Source organism: Chrysochloris asiatica, unplaced genomic scaffold, assembly GCF_000296735.1.
Source record: "Chrysochloris asiatica unplaced genomic scaffold, ChrAsi1.0 scaffold00069, whole genome shotgun sequence".
In the NCBI taxonomy this organism is placed as follows: domain Eukaryota; kingdom Metazoa; phylum Chordata; class Mammalia; order Afrosoricida; family Chrysochloridae; genus Chrysochloris; species Chrysochloris asiatica.
Window position 1 is genome coordinate 11,380,405 of NW_006408587.1, and position 5,270 is coordinate 11,385,674.

General features: G+C 42.1%; 1 pseudogene; it reads right to left on the reverse strand.

The window, feature by feature from the left end:
• Window positions 1-1,003: 1,003 nt before the first annotated feature.
• Window positions 1,004-4,993, reverse strand: LOC102836082 (annotated as a pseudogene).
• Window positions 4,994-5,270: the final 277 nt, after the last annotated feature.

The window sequence follows — 5,270 nt, forward strand, 5'->3', positions numbered from 1 at the left end:
TTTCTCTCATGGTACTCAGCAGCCTGGTATAGGAATGAGATAGCAGAACATTAGCATCATCTAGAGATTCTGTTATATATATATATTTAAATTTCAGAGAATGTATATTATTTGGAAAATGTTAATTGTGAGAAGTCTGAGAAAATAGTGTTATAGTTTCCTATTGGCCATGGGATGTCAGAATAGAATATACAATTTTTGTTGTTGTTAAGTGCTGTCAAGTGAGTTCCTATTCATACTGATCCTATACAGGATTTCTGAGGAGCAGCTGGTGGATTTGAACAACCAGCCTTGTAGATAGCAGTCCAGTGCTTATCCTACAGAGATACACCAGTGCCATTCCTGAAATGCCTATGCAATGGAAATGAAGCTGATTTGAGAGAAGGTGATTTGTATACATTTACCTGGGAATTAATGGTACATTTCATCTTCCCGTGTCACTCTTAGTGGTTTGGTTGAGTTAAATGCAATTATCATTAAACAATCTACAATATCACTTTTGCTCAATTAAGAAGGTCATGTAGCTGGGTCTAGAAAAGTGTTCCTCCCTGAAATAAATGATTATGATGGACAAGATTCAGAACTACTGAGTATACTATATGGTCCAGGAATTCTCGTGTGACGCTGTAGGATAACTATTGGATTGCTTACCACAAGGTCTGTAGTTCAAACTGATGAGCTACTCCTTAGAAAGCCTGTTCAGAGTCCAATGAGTTGGAACAGACTTGATGGAACTTAACAATAATAATTTATAAATCAGGAGTGAGACTTCTTTTTTTTGCTTTCTTGGCAGGTTTTTTTTGTTGTTGTTGTTGTTTTTAAATCTAGGAAAGCAGAGACCCAGAAGACCACCCAAACCACAGCGTTCCCCAGAATCCAGAGTGTGACCCCGACTGTGACAGGAGGGAGCATAGGGGTGGGCCCTCCCTAGAGGGGCTGGGGCGCAGGGCTTGGGGAGCTGCAAGGGTGGAGCCTGGACAGGGACAGAGGCCCCACATCATCATCACCGTCCTTCACCCGGCGGTACGCGCGTGGGTGAGCTGGGCAGGTTCAACTGCAGCGTTTTACACAACCAGCTTGCAAAATCCACTTCTTCCACCTCGGACCGTTTGATGAAGGTGTGCTTCATTAACATTTTCAGGTCAGCACGTTCTACTGGGTTCTTGATCAGGCGTTGATTTACGAACTCCTGGAAGTCTTGGGTGAAGACACCGCTGGGCAGCTTCGGAGGAGGCTCATTCACAATGTAGTTCAGCAGCTCAAAGATAGCCATGGCGGGCCGGTTGTCCATCCTATGACCACTGATGGGGCGTCCACGGGCCGGAAGCCGCGGCGACATACTGTGGGACTCTCCTTCGGCCCTATCGACCACGGGCCGACCAAAGATGGCCTCCAGCTCCTTGGCATCTGGCGGGGGCATGGGGTACCACCAACGACAGGCCCATGCTCTAGATGTCTGACTGCACTGAATAGTGGGTGCCCTGCAAGCGCTCCGGCGATATGTAGGAGCACGTCCCCCCAAAGGAGTTGGCCATGGAGTCGATGAGCTACCCGCTCACCCCAAAGTCACATAGCTTGACCTCCCCTCGGGAGTTGACCAGACTGTTGGAGAGCTTCACATCTCGATGCATAATCTGGTGCTTTTCTCGGAGGTACGCCAAGCCCTGGAGGACCGCAAGACTGACCTTCCCCAGGATCTCTTCCGGGATCCGCTTGGCTTCTTTTAACACCTGGTCCAATGAGCCTCCGTCCATGTGCTCCATACAGATGCTGATCTTCCCGTCGCTGTCGAAGGCTCCGTAGAAGCCCACGATGTACAGGGAGTTGCTCCCGTGTAGGACTTGCAGCTCCCGGATGATCTGGTTCCGGATGGCCGGCTTGATCTACAAGTGAATCAGTCGGAGGTGTCCTCGCTGGTGGGAGACGGGCCTTCGGTGATGCCGGGGTTGATGGTAAGTGCTGGCAGCACTGGCTTCCTCTGGGTCAGCATCAGGACTGCGCGGGCCGGCTGCGGGGCACCTCTAGCCGGGGCCCATAGGGGGCGGGCCAGGAGCAGCTGGTTTCGACACGAGCCTGGCGCTGTGGCCTAGGCCGATGCCGGGACAGGCTGGGGCTAGGGGTACTGGGGATGAGATGAAGGAGTTCAAGAGTGGGACTTCTTTAAGGCTATATAAACAGAAGAGAAACAAAGTGATGCCAATGATTTGGTGTGGCACTGTTATCTGCACTGCTAACTGCAAGGTCATGGGTTCAAACCCACCAGTAGTTCTTTGGAAACCCTTTAAGTGTTGTTATGATTTGGAACTCCCTTTCATCAGTGGGTTTGTTGTAGTGTGGTGACTTTCATGTTGTTGTGATGCTGGAAGCTATACCTCTTATATTTTAAATATCAGCAAGGTCACTCTGTTGGAAAGCCTTGTGCATAGCTTCCAGAATAAGACAGACTAGGAAGAAGGAGAGGTAGACCACTTCTGAATGGTTATCCACCTTATGATTAGCAGAGGAACATGGTCAGATATAGTGCCAAAAGATGAAAGTATTATGTACAGCAGAAGAACATTGTCAGATATAATGCCAGAAGAGAAGCCCCTTAGGTTGGGAAACACTGAAAAAACAACTAGGAAAGATCTGCCTCCTCAAAATAGAGTTGGCCATAATGAAATGAATGGAGCAAAGGTTTCAGGACCTGAATTTACTGATGGGACCCAACTCCAAATGAGGAGAAACAGCTGCAAATATCCACTTATAATCAGAACATGGAATGTATGAAATGTGAATCTAGGAAAATTGTACGTTATCAAAAATGAAATGGGACCCATAAAGATTGGTATCTTAGGCATAACTGATCTGAAACGATCTGATACTGGCCACTATGAATCAGACAATCATATGATTTACTATGGTGGGAACATCAAATTGAAGAAAAATGGCATCAGAACTATTTTCATAAAGAATATTTCAAGATCTTGAAATACAATGCTCTGTTGTAGGATATTATTCTTATGCCTACAAAGGAAACAAATTAATATCAATATTATTTTAATTTATGTAGCAACCACTTTACAAGTAGCCTAGGATTCTTATTTACTAAGATTAGTATTAAGAGAAAACTAAATATTTTAATTGAAAGGTTTTGGATTTTCATCCAGATATTCAAAATCCCTCATGAGATCACCAAAATCAAGGTATAAATTGATTAGTTGCATCTAAAAATTCACAGCAAGTAGATGGAATTACTTTTGAATGCTGATGTGGCACTGCAGGATAATGCACTGGACTGCAAGGTTGGTTTGAAACACAAGGTTGGCAGTTCAGACCTCACCAGTCACTTCTTAGAAATCTTATACAGGGTTGCTGTGAGTCAGAACAGATTCGATGGCATTTAACAACAACCAAGTTCTTCGGTCTGAATTTGATTAAACATGGAATCGAGATGCATTGATAATTGCTGGTGATTGAATGTAAAACTTGTAAGTAAAGAAGAAGGATAACTAGTTTGAAAATACAGTTTTGGTGAAAGAAATGATGCTGGATATCACATGATAGAATTTTGTAAGATCAATGATTTATTCATTGTGAGTAACTTTTATAAACACCATAAAAGGAAACTATACACATGGGATTCATCATGTGCAATATTCAGGAAACAAATTGACTACATCTGTGAGAAGATACTGTTGTTGTTATGTGCCATTGTGTTGGTACTGACTCATAGCAATCCTATGTACAACAGAATGAAACATTGCCTCACAATCATTGCTACATTTAAGTCCATTGCTGCTGCCACGGTGTCAATCCATATCATTTGGGGTCTTCCTCTTTTTCTCTGACCCTTCACTTTAGCAAACATGTTATCTTTCTCCAGGGACTGGTCCCTCCAGATAATATGTGAAAGTATGAGAGACAAAGTCTGGCCATCCTGGGTTTCCAGGAGCATTCAGGCTGTACTTCTTCGAACACAGATTGGTTTGTTCTTTTGGCAGTCAGGCCATGGTGCTTCTAATATTCTCCTACAGCACCATAACTCAAATACATCAATTCTTCTATGGTCTTCCTTATTCACTGTCCTTATTCACTTTCACATGCAGATGAGTTTATTGAAAATACCATGTCTTGGGTCAGGAGTACCTTAGTCCTCAAACTGACATCTTTGCTCTTGAAAGAAGAGATGGTGAAGAAGCTCAATATCAACAGCCAAAACAAGGCCAGGTCAGTCTTTGGAACACATCATCAGCTGCTCATATGCAAGGTTAGGATGAAACTGAGGAAAATTAAAACAAGTTCATGAGAGTCAAAATTTGACCTTGACTATATCCCACCTGAATTTAGAAACCATCTCAGAAACTGAATTAAAGCATTAAAAAGACAGGAAAGAGAAAAGACAAAAATGGATATCAGTAGAGACTCTGAAACTTGTTCTTGAGTGCAGAGATCTAAAGAAAACAGAAAAATAGAAAAAATGAGGAAAAATAAAAGAGTGGAACAGAAAAATTTAAAGGACTGCTTGAGAAGAGGAAATAAAGTATTATAATGCAAAGACCTGGAATTAAAAACCAATAGGGAAGAACATTATTCTCAAACTGAAAGACCTGAAGAAACTGAAGACGGTTGACGATAAAGAAGAATACCTCCAATGAGATGGATTAGCACATTGGCAGAAATGGCTGGCTGAAACTTAATCATTGTTAGGTTGGTGCAGTACTGGCAAGCATTTCATTCCCTTGTGCATAGGGTCACTATGATTCAGAACTGACTTGACCACACTTAACAAGAAGAACACGAGTTGAAACCAACTTGATGGCCATTAACAACAACAATCAGAATACTGTAATACCATTTCTTTCTCGATTTAGTAACATAGTTTCTCAACAAATACAACTTTTTTTTAGATAATGTGTGTCTCCATTGTAGACTGTCTCTCACATACCTTGGATCTCCCTTCACCTGCCTCCCAAATAGAAAATGTATCAGTCTCTGATAACTTCACATTCATTCCTAGAATTATACTTTCCTTCGAGTGTTTTCATCCTCCTAAATCAAAATAAGCCTTAAATGTGATTGTCTACAAAGAATCTATTCTGATTATGAAGATGAAAATAATTGTCTTTACATACCACTTTCTTATTCATTAAACATATCTGTTACTTGCATTTCAATGTCAAGAAAACAAAAATCCTCACCACTGGACCAATAAACAACATTCTTATCAATGGAGAAAAGATTGAAGTTGTCAAGGACTTCATTCTTCTTGGATCAACCATCAACACTCG